The following is a 15,358-nucleotide window of genomic DNA, read 5'->3' as shown; positions in this document are numbered from 1 at the left end:
AGCGGTGTACTACTGTTCCCAGCAGACACAGAACAGTACACAGAATGCTATATAGTGTGGCTGAACGAGCGGTGTACTACTGTTCCCAGCAGCGACACACAATGACTGGGGGGGACCCTGGCTAGCGTGGCTGGAGCGCGAACTACCCTGCCTGCCTACCCAAAGCTAAACCCACAGACAAATGGCGGAGATATGACGTGGTTCGGGTATTTATTTACCCGAACCACGTGACAGTTCGGCCAATCAGAGCGCGTTCGGGTCAGAACCACGTGACCCGTTCGGCCAATCACAGCGCTAGCCGAACGTTCGGGGAACGTTCGGCCATGCGCTCTTAGTTCGGCCATATGGCCGAACGGTTTGGCCGAGCACCGTCAGGTGTTCGGCCGAACTCGAACATCACCCGAACAGGGTGATGTTCTGCAGAACCCGAACAGTGGCGAACACTGTTCGCCCAACACTAGTCTCTGCACAGCAGCTCTCCCTTCTTTAATTACTGCAGGCACACAAGTGAGTGTAATGACCAGCGATGCCTGTCTTTTATAAGGGGGGAGTGGCTCCAGGAGGGAGTGTAGCCTGATTGGCTACAATGTACCTGCTGACTGTGATGTAGAGGGTCAAAGTTGACCCTAATGATGCACTATGGGGGTGAATCGAACTTTTGGAGAACCAAACCACTGAAATTTGCCGGGAACTGTTCGCCGGCGTACAGTTCGGGCCATCTCTACCAACTACATCTGTTGTGTATTGTATCACATAGCATCTAGCGTGATAGGCGATATCGGAAGCCCAGATCTGCAGTTGCTCTGGGCAATCTTGCTCCCTTGTTCATTACTCCTGTGGCCACCTGTGTAGTGTTGGGCGAACATCTAGATGTTCGGGCCGAACAGGCCGAACATGGCCGCGATGTTCGGGTGTTCGAGCCGAACTCCGAACATAATGGAAGTCAATGGGGACCCGAACTTTCGTGCTTTGTAAAGCCTCCTTACATGCTACATACCCCAAATTTACAGGGTATGTGCACCTTGGGAGTGGGTACAAGAGGAAAAAAAAAATAGCAAAAAGAGCTTATAGTTTTTGAGAAAATCGATTTTAAAGTTTCAAAGGGAAAACTGTCTTTTAACCAGCTGAGCGGTCTGGACGAGCTCAGCTCGTCCAACACCGCCAGCGGCTGCCGCTCAGGCCCTGCTGGGCCGATTTTGATGAAATAAAAAGCAGCACACGCAGCCGGCACTTTGCCAGCCGCGTGTGCTGCCTGATCGCCGCCGCTCTGCGGCGATTCGCCGCGAGCAGCGGCGAAAGAGGGCCCCCCTAGCCGCCTGAGCCCTGCGCAGCCGGAACAAAAAGTTCTGGCCAGCGCTAAGGGCTGGATCGGAGGCGGCTGACGTCACGACGTCGGCTGACGTCGATGACGTCACTCCGCTCGTCGCTATGGCGACGATATAAGCAAAACAAGGAAGGCCGCTCATTGCGGCCTTCCTTGTTTATTCTGGGCGCCGGAGGCGATCGGAAGATCGCCTCCGGAGCGCCCTCTAGTGGGCTTTCATGCAGCCAACTTTCAGTTGGCTGCATGAAATAGTTTTTTTTTTATTTAAAAAAAACCCTCCCGCAGCCACCCTGGCGATTTAATCAGAACGCCAGGGTGGTTAAATGCGGGAAATGTCATCTGTTTTCTTTGCACAGGTAACATGCTTTTTGTCGGCATGCAGTCATAAATGTAATACAGATAAGAGGTTCCAGGAAAAGGAACCGGTAACGCTAACCCAGCAGCAGCACACGTGATGGAACAGGAGGAGGGCTGAGATTTATGTACGTCAGCATTAGAGATGAGCGTAATGACCTAATTATGATTTTGCGAAATTTCGCGTAATTAGTGTAATTACGATTATGGCCGTAAGTACATAATCGTAATGAAGAAGGATTTCGCGAAATTTCGCGTAAGCGTAATTTTCGCGTAATTTTCGCATTACAGTCGTATCATGCCGTAATTTCGCATTAAACGCTACCGTAATTTCGCTTTAAACCGTAACGCTCCGTATACTATAAAAAAGCCGCCGACTTTAAGGGTTAATAGCAAAGCCCCCTTAAATGCTAAGAGCCTCAAATTTGGAGAATATATTAAGGAGATCAGGAGGAATAAGAGGAAAATTTTTTTTTTCAAAAAGACCTTATAGTTTTTGAGAAAATCGATGTTAGTTTCAAAGGAAAAATGTAAACATTTAAAAACCCGCCGACTTTAACGGTTAATAGCAAAGCCTGCTTAAAGTTTAGGAACACCAAATTCCCAGGGTATATTAAGGGGATCAGTGGGAATAAGAGGAAAAATTTTTTTTTCAAAAAGACCTTATAGTTTTTGAGAAAATCGATTTTTAAGTTTCAAGGGCGAAAATGTCTTTTAAATGCGGAAAATGTCAGTTTTTTTTGCACAGGTAACAATAGTGTATTATTTTCATAGATTCCCCCAAGTGGGAAGAGTTTTACTTACTTCATTCTGAGTGTGGGAAATATAAAAAAAAAACGACGTGGGGTCCCCCCTCCCAGACCTCTTTAACCCCTTGTCCCCCATGCAGGCTGGGATAGCCAGAATGCGGAGCACCGGCCGCGTGGGGCTCCGCACCCTGACTATACCAGCCCGCATGGTCCATGGATTGGGGGGTCTCGGAAGGGGAGGGGCAGCCAAGCTTTCCCCTCCCCCTCCGAGCCCTTGTCCAATCCAAGGACAAGGGGCTCTTCTCCACCTCCGATGGGTGGTGGAGGTGGAGGTGGAGGCCGCGATTTCCTGGGGGGGAGGTTCATGGTGGAATCTGGGAGTCCCCTTTAAAAAGGGGTCCCCCAGATGCCCACCCCCCCTCCCAGGAGAAATGAGTATAGAGGTACTTGTACCCCATACCCATTTCCTTTAAGAGTTAAAGTAAATAAACACACAGACACTTAGAAAAAGTATTTTAATTGAACAAAAAACATAACCACGAAAAAAGTCCTTTAATATTCTTAATTAACCATTAATACTTACCTGTCCCTTTAAATAAATGATCCCTCGCAATATCCTCGGAAATGTTCTATCAGTTACAATGTAACAACTTTGTTACATTGTAACTACGCCGCACCCGACGCCACTCGCCGCTCAGCCGCCGCATACGCGTCCGTGCAGTCCCCGCAGCTCCCGCTGTCCACCCCGCCCACATCTGTCACCCACATGTCACCCACATGTGGGTGACATGTGGGTGACATGTGGGAGAGGCGGGGAGGGCAGCGGAGCCGGCGGGGACTTAGCGTCCTGCACGGACCCGACAGAGCTCTGAGCTATATAGCTCAGAGCTCTGAGAAGCATCTTTGTATTTGGGCTCCAAGGAGCCCCATTGGTCCTTAGCAGACCAATGGGGTTCCTTCAAATCAGAAGGAACCCCATTGGTCTGCTAAGGACCAATGGGGCTCCTTGGAGCCCAAATACAAAGATGCTTTCGAGAGCTCTGAGCTATAGCTCAGAGCTCTGTCGGGTCCTGCAGCACAGACGCGGAGGCGGCGGCGGCGGTGAGTGACGTCGGGTGCGGCGTAGTTACAATGTAACAAAGTTGTTACATTGTAATAACTTTGTTACATTGTAACTGATAGAACATTTCCGAGGATATTGCGTGGGATCATTTATTTAAAGGGACAGGTAAGTATTAATGGTTAATTAAGAATATTAAAGGACTTTTTTCGTGGTTATGTTTTTTGTTCAATTAAAATACTTTTTCTATGTGTTTGTGTGTTTATTTACTTTTAACTCTTAAAGGAAAGGGGTAAGGGGTACTACAAGTACCTCTATACTCATTTCTCCTGGGAGGGGGGTGGGCATCTGGGGGACCCCTTTTTAAAGGGGACTCCCAGATTCCACCATGAACCCCCCACCCAGGAAATCGCGGCCTCCACCTCCACCGCCCATCGGAGGTGGAGAAGAGCCCCTTGTCCTTGGATTGGACAAGGGCTCGGAGGGGGAGGGGAAAGCTTGGCTGCCCCTCCCCTTCCGAGACCCCCCAATCCATGGACCATGCGGGCTGGTATAGTCAGGGTGCGGAGCCCCACGCGGCCGGTGCTCCGCATTCTGGCTATCCCAGCCTGCATGGGGGACAAGGGGTTAAAGAGGTCTGGGAGGGGGGACCCCACGTCGTTTTTTTTTTATATTTCCCACACTCAGAACGAAGTAAGTAAAACTCTTCCCACTTGGGGGAATCTATGAAAATAATACACTATTGTTACCTGTGCAAAAAAAACTGACATTTTCCGCATTTAAAAGACATTTTCGCCCTTGAAACTTAAAAATCGATTTTCTCAAAAACTATAAGGTGTTTTTGAAAAAAAAATGTTTTCCTCTTATTCCCACTGATCCCCTTAATATACCCTAGGAATTTGGTGTTCCTAAACTTTAAGCAGGCTTTGCTATTAACCGTTAAAGTCGGCGGGTTTTTAAATGTATACATTTTTACTTTGAAACTTTAACATCGATTTTCTCAAAAACTATAAGGTCTTTTTGAAAAAAAAATTTTTCCTCTTATTCCTCCTGATCTCCTTAATATATTCTCCAAATTTGAGGCTCTTAGCATTTAAGGGGGCTTTGCTATTAACCCTTAAAGTCGGCGGCTTTTTTATATTATACGGAGCGTTACGGTTTAACGCGAAATTACGGTAGCGTTTAATGCGAAATTACGGCATGAACGAAACGCGAAATTTCGCGTTGAAAATTACGCTTACGGTATTTTCAATTACGATTTTAATGGCAATTTCGCTACGCTAATTTCGCATCGTAATCGCAAATTTCGCATGCGTAATTATAGTAATGCGAAATTACGAAAATTTCAGCTCAACTCTAGTCAGCATCACTACCATTGAAATAGCCCACATAAACAGGTTTTTGTGACCCTAGGCTATGACCTCTTCGGCCTAGGACTGCATTGAACGCGACCCACGCATTGTGCGCATTCTGGACAACACCAATTACTGGGTTTATACCCTTCTGGATCCACAGTACAAACACAATGTTCCAAAACTGCTTGAAGAAAGAGTCAGACAGGTCAAAATGGAAGAATACCAGCAGGCCCTTGTGGAGACTTTAGAGAGGAGATTGACATCCTCCCCCTCCTCTAGCCAGTTGTACGCCGACAGACTGACTTCCGCAAACCCAGGACGACCAGGAGGGCAGCAAACAACACAAGCCGCAGCTAGTGCCCAAAAGGGAATGGTATCGGCAGTGTCCTTGGAGTGGGAAAATTTTCTGACACCCATGCAGCAGCACACAGAACAGCAAGCGTGCAGATCCACCTCCAACACCGATCGCCTGGAGAAGATGGTCAAGGACTACATGTCAGATGGCATAGCTGTGTTGAACAATCCATCTGCACCCTTCAACTATTGGGTATCGAAGCTAGACACCTGGCCTGAACTGGCAATGTACGCAATAGAGGTGCTGGCTTGCCCGGCAGCCAGCGTTATGTCGGAACGCTGTTTCAGTGCTGCCGGAGCCATCGTCACAGATCGGCGTATCCGCCTCTCCACAGAAAATGCAGACCGTCTGACTCAAATTAAAATGAATCAATCCTGGATTGGAAACGACTACGTACGCAACTCTCCCAGGACCCCAACCAAGTAACATGACCAATGAACATCTGTGATGGGTTAGCATTTCTGGTCCCTGTTTATTGAACCTCTCATCTGTATTACATTTATGACTGCATGGCGACAAAATGCAAATTGCTATCCGCACGCTTCTTGTCCTCATGCAAGGCCTGGGTTGTTGTGTCTCAAAGCGTGGCCTTCTCCTCCTGCGCCGCCCTCCTCCTGTTCCATCACGTGTGCTGCTGCTGGGTTAGCGTTACCGGTCCCTTTTCCTGGAACCTCTCATCTGTATTACATTTATGACTGCATGGCGACAAAATGCAAATTGCTATCCGCACGCTTCTTGTCCTCATGCAAGGCCTGGGTTGTTGTGTCTCAAAGCGTGGCCTTCTCCTCCTGCGCCGCCCTCCTCCTGTTCCATCACGTGTGCTGCTGCTGGGTTAGCGTTACCGGTCCCTTTTCCTGGAACCTCTTATCTGTATTACATTTATGACTGCATGCCGACAAAAAGCATGTTACCTGTGCAAAGAAAACAGACATTTCCCGCATTTAAAAGACAGTTTTCCCTTTGAAACTTTAAAATCGATTTTCTCAAAAACTATAAGCTCTTTTTGCTAAAAAAAATTTTTCCTCTTGTACCCACTCCCAAGGTGCACATACCCTGTAAATTTGGGGTATATAGCATGTAAGGAGGCTTTACAAAGCACGAAAGTTCGGGTCCCCATTGACTTCCATTATGTTCGGAGTTCGGCTCGAACACCCGAACATCGCGGCCATGTTCGGCCCGAACCCGAACATCTAGATGTTCGCCCAACACTACACGTGACCCGTTCGGCCAATCACAGCGCTAGCCGAACGTTCGGGTAACGTTCGGCCATGCGCTCTTAGTTCGGCCATATGGCCGAACAGTTTGGCCGAACACCATGAGGTGTTCAACCGAACTCTAACATCACCCGAACAGGGTGATGTTCTGCAGAACCCGAACAGTGGCGAACACTGTTCGCCCAACACTACACCTGTGTAGCCTCTTCCATTACCCAGCTACATAGTCTTGAGCACACACGCTGACTCAGAAAGTATGCCCACCAAGCATTACACAAACATTTCGTACAGATCACCTGTTAGCACTAAATATGTCACCACCAGTGATACATATCAGAAAGTAAATCGGGGAGAGGAAAGATTGTACAGTGGGCAAACGCCGACTAAATGGTCTATAAATAAATATTGTAAAACAAATAAGCAATGTTTTAATTATTTTCATTACAGTTTCTCTTCAAAGTGGGATTGTCAGCCATAAAATCAAATTCCATTTACCCACTGCTCAGTGTTAATTATGCAGTCTACAACCTGACTCTGCATTGCAAGCATTCCAATATAATCATAAATGTGTCTGCTGTAATAAATCTTATCTCAGTCAGCCTGGCTCTATTTGGTACAAAGAAGAGGAGAGGGAAGCTTGTTCTCTACACACACACCCCACACACACACCCCACACACACACCCCACACACGCGCCCCACACACGCGCCCCACACACGCGCCCCACACACGCGCCCCACACACGCGCCCCACACACACGCCCCACACACACGCCCCACACACACGCCCCACACACACGCCCCACACACACGCCCCACACACATGCCCCACACACACACCATGCACACCACACACACCCCCTCCCAACAGATTGGTTGAGGGCAGTTCAGTGTGAAACTGCTAAAATACTATCTATGCTGTGCTCACATGTTTACAAAGCAAGCTAGATATGTCAGCGCAGTTTCTAGGAGAAAAAAATAGTAAGGGGGGAAATTACGTCAGGATTGGCTTCAGTCAGTGGCAGTAAACTGTTTTGTCTTTATTTACTAATGGTATATAAAATTCACTGAAATCAAAACGTTGATGGTACAATACAGATGTGATATAAGTAGAACAAGTATTTATCTACTTATGTGTTTTTTCCTTGAATATTATGGCTGTTCCTGCTGCTTTAAGTTATAATTCTTAAATAAAGAAGGGCTACTTTGGCCTTAAAATTCCAACGTCAATAAGCCGTCCCTGTGTTGTTTTGGATGAATGTCGTATGTGAGTGTTTAGGAGACGGGGAGGATTGGGCTATGCCCTTATCATGGAATTACAGTTTGTAGTGTGGCGGCAATGGTCCAGGAGAAACAGCAAGTAGCTGCGGGTTCACTGCCTGTGTTTATTTTAGTAGCAGAATACAAGGAGTGGATATGAAAACACAGACATAAGAAGGTAGAAGACAAACAAAGGCGCTCTAGAGAAAAGGCAACAAACAAAACGCCCCAGCAACAGACAGCCACCGATTCATGCCTATGGCTTTATTATTGCTGTACTTTCCTCAGGCTGGCTAATCCTTCACATTGGATTGTGGCTAACGTATTCCTGAAATCCAGGCTTGAGAAGCAGAGAGCCTGGGCCTGATGAAGGGCTCCCCCCCAAACATGTAGTGTACTGTCTGCTTCAATACAGCTTGTTGCTGCACACAGCTCCTGAGTGCCGTGTCTTCCTTTCGTTGTTGCCTGGATCCGATGGAGTGAGGAGGGACAGTCTAACCGATGCCAATCCTCTGTTGTTGAAATGTTATGTTAATTGTATGTTATGCTAGGTCCACACCATACACATTTCTGCAATTATTTCCAACATGTCCGATCTGAATTCCCATTTATTTATTTATTTATTTTTTCTCCTGATCAATTTGTGTTAACTTCTATGGAAATAGACTGGAAAATTGATTGAAAAAAACCCCAAAAAATCTATCGAAATTCAGATGGGGCATGTTGGAAATGATTGTATGGTGTGTACGTAGCATGAATGTCGGCAGCTTGAGAACAGACCCCACATTTGGTTAGACCAGTGACAAGCCCAGAGCAGGATCCTTCACCAGGCAACCTAGGCAGGTGCTTGGGGCCTAGTGGGTGTCCATAGGCCCACCTACCACCTTCTCTGACCTCTCTGCACTCTGCAGCTTACCACAAGACCACAAGGGGGTCCCCAATTCTACTACCTTGCCTAGAGCTCTATTGCATCTTAATTCATTTATGGACAAGCCACATAAGTTTGAGTAAATTTACCATAACATGTGCATCAACTTGGAATTCTTAGCATCTCATTAAAACATCCCTACTTGGAATTGGGACAATCACAATCTTCAGGTGCTGCATTTGATTAAACGAAGTCTGACACTTGATCACCACCGGCCCCATCCTCCGGCACTGCGCCGTGTCATATAAATACTACATTTGGGCTTTCTGTAGGGATCTAGTCCGGCATGGCGTCCCTCTGTTTGGAACAAAGTGTCAGACGAACACTTAAACCCCTCCAGCGCCATGCTGCGCCACTGAATAATGGAATTAAGCATGCAAGAGGCGGAGCAACAATGCATGAGCTCACATTAGCTCTGCCCCCTCCACTCCCCCTGATGCTAGGCCGCCTCCTTGCTCTAGTGCAAGGAGGTACAGACCCTCTGGATCACTGCCGCCACTGCAGTTTCCCAATCGCCTATGGGACAGCACACCACAAAAAAAAACAAGTATTGAGGGGGCATAACTGATCGCAAAATTACATTGGAAAGGGTCAAGTATTAGGTGCTTCAGGGGGTTGGAGAAAAGAACTGATCTGACTTACTGGTGATGGGTGACATCAGACCAGGCCTGGATTTATCTAACAGGAGCCTATAGGCACAGATGTCCTGGCACCCTAGACTCCGCCCTCCATGCATGCAGGCCCGGATTTACATCACAGGAGCCTATAGGCACAGATGTCCTGGCACCCTAGACTCCGCCCTCCATGCATGCAGGCCCGGATTTACATCACAGGAGCCTATAGGCACAGATGTCCTGTCACCCTAGACTCCGCCCTCCATGCATGCAGGCCCGGATTTACATCACAGGCGCTATAGGCACAGATGTCCTGGCACCCTAGACTCCGCCCTCCATGCATGCAGGCCCGGATTTACCTCACAGGAGCCTATAGGCACAGATGTCCTGGCACCCTAGACTCCGCCCTCCATACATGCAGGCCTGGATTTACATCACAGGAGCCTATAGGCACAGATGTCCTGGCACACTAGACTCCGCCCTCCATGCATGCAGGCCTGGATTTACCTCACCGGAGCCTATAGGCACAGATGTCCTGGCACCCTAGACTCCGCCCTCCATGCATGCAGGCCCGGATTTACATCACAGGAGCCTATAGGCACAGATGTCCTGGCACCCTAGACTCCGCCCTCCATGCATGCAGGCCCGGATTTAAATCACAGGAGCCTAAAGGCACAGATGTCCTGGCACCCTAGACTCCGTCCTCCATGCAGGCAGGCCCGGATTTACATCACAGGAGCCTATAGGCACAGATGTCCTGGCACCCTAGACTCCGCCCTCCATGCATGCAGGCCCGGATTTACATCACAGGAGCCTATAGGCACAGATGTCCTGGCACCCTAGACTCCGCCCTCCATGCATGCAGGCCCGGATTTACATCACAGGAGCCTATAGGCACAGATGTCCTGGCACCCTAGACTCCGCCCCCCATGCATGCATGCATGCCTGAATTTACATCACAGGAGCCTATAGGCACAATGTCCTGGCACCCTAGACTCCGCCCCCCATGCATGCAGGCCCAAATTTACCTCACAGGAGCCTCCAGGCAGAGATGTCCTGGCACCCTAGACTCCGCCCTCCATGCATGCAGGCCCGGATGTACATCACAGGAGCCTACAGGCACAGATGTCCTGGCACCCTAGACTCTGCCCTCCATGCATACAGGCTCGGATTTACATCACAGGAGCCTATAGGCACAGAGGTCCTGGCACCCTAGACTCCGCCCTCCATGCATGCAGGCCCGGATTTACATCACAGGAGCCTATAGGCACAGATGTCCTGGCACCCTAGACTCCGCCCTCCATGCATGCAGGCCTGGATTTACATCACAGGAGCCTATAGGCACAGATGTCCTGGCACCCTACACTCCGCCCTCCATGCATGCAGGCCTGGATTTATCTAACAGGAGCCTATAGGCACAGATGTCCTGGCACCCTAGACTCCGCCCTCCATACATGCAGGCCTGGATTTACATCACAGGAGCCTATAGGCACAGATGTCCTGGCACCCTAGACTCCGCCCTCCATGCATGCAGGCCCGGATTTACCTCACCGGAGCCTATAGGCACAGATGTCCTGGCACCCTAGACTCCGCCCTCCATGCATGCAGGCCTGGATTTACATCACAGGAGCCTACAGGCACAGATCTCCTGGCACCCTAGACTCCGCCCTCCATGCATGCAGGCCCGGATTTACATCACAGGAGCCTATAGGCACAGATGTCCTGGCACCCTAGACTCCGCCCTCCATGCATGCAGGCCCGGATTTACATCACAGGAGCCTATAGGCACAGATGTCCTGGCACCCTAGACTCCGCCCTCCATGCATGCAGGCCTGAATTTTCATCACAGGAGCCTATAGGCACAATGACCTGGCACCCTAGACTCCGCCCTCCATGCATTCAGGCCCGGATTTACATCACAGGAGCCTATAGGCACAGATGTCCTGGCACCCTAGACTCCGCCCTCCATGCATGCAGGCCCGGATTTACATCACAGGAGCCTATAGGCACAGATGTCCTGGCACCCTAGACTCCGCCCTCCATGCATGCAGGCCCGGATTTACATCACAGAAGCCTATAGGTACAGATGTCCTGGCACCCTAGACTCCGCCCTCCATGCGTGCATGTATGCCTGAATTTACATCACAGGAGCCTATAGGCACAATGTCCTGGCACCCTAGACTCCGCCCTCCATGCATGCAGGCCTGGATTTACATCACAGGAGCCTATAGGCACAGATGTCCTGGCACCCTAGACTCCGCCCTCCATGCATGCAGGCCCAAATTTACCTCACAAGAGCCTACAGGCAGAGATGTCCTGGCACCCTAGACTCCGCCCTCCATGCATGCAGGCCCGGATTTACATCACAGGAGCCTACAGGCAGAGATGTCCTGGCACCCTACACTCCGCCCTCCATGCATGCAGGCCCGGATTTACATCACAGGAGCCTATAGGCACAGATGTCCTGGCACCCTAGACTCCGCCCTCCATGCATGCAGGCCCGGATTTACATCACAGAAGCCTATAGGTACAGATGTCCTGGCACCCTAGACTCCGCCCTCCATGCGTGCATGTATGCCTGAATTTACATCACAGGAGCCTATAGGCACAATGTCCTGGCACCCTAGACTCCGCCCTCCATGCATGCAGGCCTGGATTTACATCACAGGAGCCTATAGGCACAGATGTCCTGGCACCCTAGACTCCGCCCTCCATGCATGCAGGCCCAAATTTACCTCACAAGAGCCTACAGGCAGAGATGTCCTGGCACCCTACACTCCGCCCTCCATGCATGCAGGCCTGGATTTATCTAACAGGAGCCTATAGGCACAGATGTCCTGGCACCCTAGACTCCACCCTCCATACATGCAGGCCTGGATTTACATCACAGGAGCCTATAGGCACAGATGTCCTGGCACCCTAGACTCCGCCCTCCATGCATGCAGGCCCGGATTTACCTCACCGGAGCCTATAGGCACAGATGTCCTGGCACCCTAGACTCCGCCCTCCATGCATGCAGGCCTGGATTTACATCAAAGGAGCCTACAGGCACAGATCTCCTGGCACCCTAGACTCCGCCCTCCATGCATGCAGGCCCGGATTTACATCACAGGAGCCTATAGGCACAGATGTCCTGGCACCCTAGACTCCGCCCTCCATGCATGCAGGGCTGAATTTTCATCACAGGAGCCTATAGGCAGAATGTCCTGGCACCCTAGACTCCGCCCTCCATGCATGCAGGCCCGGATTTACATCACAGGAGCCTATAGGCACAGATGTCCTGGCACCCCAGACTCTGCCCTCCATGCATGCAGGCCAGGATTTACATCACAGGAGCCTATAGGCACAGATGTCCTGGCACCCTAGACTCCGACCCTCCATGCATGCAGGCCCGGATTTACATCACAGGAGCCTATAGGCACAGATGTCCTGGCACCCTAGACTCCGACCCTCCATGCATGCAGGCATGGATTTACATCACAGGAGCCTATAGGCACAGATGTCCTGGCACCCTAGACTCCGCCCTCCATGCATGCAGGCCCAAATTTACCTCACAAGAGCCTACAGGCAGAGATGTCCTGGCACCCTAGACTCCGCCCTCCATGCATTCAGGCCCGGATTTACATCACAGGAGCCTATAGGCACAGATGTCCTGGCACCCTAGACTCCGCCCTCCATGCATGCAGGCCCGGATTTACATCACAGGAGCCTATAGGCACAGATGTCCTGGCACCCTAGACTCCGCCCTCCATGCATGCATGCCCGGATTTACATCACAGGAGCCTATAGGCACAGATGTCCTGGCACCCTACACTCCGCCCTCCATGCATGCAGGCCCGGATTTACATCACAGGAGCCTATAGGCACAGATGTCCTGGTACCCTAGACTCCGCCCTCCATGCATGCAGGCCCGGATTTACCTCACAGGAGCCTATAGGCACAGATGTCCTGGCACCCCAGACTCTGCCCTCCATGCATGCAGGCCAGGATTTACATCACAGGAGCCTATAGGCACAGATGTCCTGGCGCCCTAGACTCCGCCCTCCATGCATGCAGGCCCAGATTTACATCACAGGAGCCTATAGGCACAGATGACCTGGTACCCTAGACTCCGCCCTCCATGCATGCAGGCCCGGATTTACATCACAGGAGCCTATAGGCACAGATGTCCTGGCGCCCTAGACTCCGCCCTCCATGCATGCAGGCCCGGATTTACATCACAGGAGCCTATAGGCACAGATGTTCTGGCGCCCTAGACTCCGCCCTCCATGCATGCAGGCCCGGATTTACATCACAGGAGCCTATAGGCACAGATTTCCTGGCACCCTAGACTCCGCCCTCCATGAACCGAACTGCACTGTCCCAGCTGTCACTTCTCCCTTGCTTCCATTGGCTGTCATAGCCACAGGTGTCCCTTAGCATTAGGTAGTAGCATTAGGTAGCTAAAGGACCCTCAGTATTGCATAGCTAGTGGTGACTGAAGGGAGATCTCGCCAGTGGAATGCAGAGAGCAGGGTCAGGACTCTGCTTAGTGAAGGAGGCACTGGGGAGGGGACTGATCCACCTTTCCATCAGCAGGCGCCTTTAGGCATGTGCCTATACTGTCTTATGGTAAATCCGGGCCTGCGTCTGACCCTAGTGAGGGTTGCTGGATAGTCAGCTAATTTGCTGTGCTGGAAGGTGCAGGCAACGGACAGCTGCAAAGATTCAGGAATGCTAAAACGCCCCTTCTCAGGTAACGCCTAGTGATGCTTGGAATGAACTAATTAGGATTACGCACAATTGTACACATACATTTTTGTATACATAATTACAATTTGTAAATTCAATTGATTTTGTGTAATTATTATTATTATTTAGTATTTATATAGCGCCGACATATTACGCAGCTCTGTACAGAATATATATCTATCTATATCTCTCAAACTCCTTACAGATGTTGACCTGGCTGGGATCAGAACCGGGGACCCAGCGCTGCAAGGCGAGAGCGCTAACCACTACGCCACCGTGCTGCCGAATATCATTTGTAATTTTGCGTAATTGTCTCGTAAATTTCTGCCGACATTAGCAGTGAATCGCAGAGCCCCCTTACATGCTATCATCACCAAATGTTACAGCGGACCTGAACTCAGAACTTCCTCTCCACTCTAAACCATACGCAACAGCATAATAACCTTTCAAGAAAAAAATGTTTGTTGCAGCTGATACAACTCCTGAAATAAATCTGCAGTGTGTCTACTTCCTGCTTTCATGGACGCAATCATAGGTTTAACATCCTGTGATTATCAATTAGCTGCTCTGCTGTGGCAGTCAGCTGACACAGGGGAGAGATCAAATTCAGGGATGGTCATAGTCAGCTAACTTCGCTACGCTGGAACTACGCATATTTTTACGCAAATACGCTTCGCAATCTACGGCTCCGAAATCAGCCACTTTGCTACGTTAGCATATCGTAGACTACGCATTAAAATACGCAAGCTTCACGTATTGCGTAGCGTAGTTGATGCGACCGCTTATGCCCTTATGCGGAAACCTTTCCGCAATAATCTTCTAACTATGCGCATACACAAACTAATATAAGCATACATTCCACCATCCAATGCGGAATTGTATGGGTATAAAGGGCAATAAAATTTCTGCGCATGCGCAATAACCCATATAAATGCAGTTACCGCACGCGTAGTTGACTTCGCAATACATACGTCAACTACGCGTAGCGGGCGAAGCTTCGCATAGCGGGACTACGACTACGAGGAAATGCGTACGTGTAGTTCTTAAACTTCGCCTACGAACTACGATGCAGAGATTTGCGCTGTCGTAGTTTACGAGCAACCCTGATCAAATTACAACTTGTGCTTAGTCACAGATGAGTGGGGGTTAGACAGGCTAAACTCTCTAAATACATACAGGGTGCATTTCTCTGTTTTCCTTCTGTCCTGTGCAAGAGTTCAGGTCCACTTTGAAGAGACGCTAAAGCGGAAAAAAATATGATAAATGGTATGTGTAGTACAGCTAAGAAATAAAACATTAGGAGCAGAGACATAAGTCTAATATTGTTTCCAGTACAGGAAGAGTTAAGAAACTCCAGTTGTTATCTATGCAAAAGAGCCAGTGAGCTCTACGACTTTCAAATTCGCAGAGAGCTCT

This window comes from Hyperolius riggenbachi, chromosome 12 (assembly GCF_040937935.1).
Source record: "Hyperolius riggenbachi isolate aHypRig1 chromosome 12, aHypRig1.pri, whole genome shotgun sequence".
NCBI lineage: Eukaryota > Metazoa > Chordata > Amphibia > Anura > Hyperoliidae > Hyperolius > Hyperolius riggenbachi.
This window is presented reverse-complemented; position numbering follows the sequence as displayed.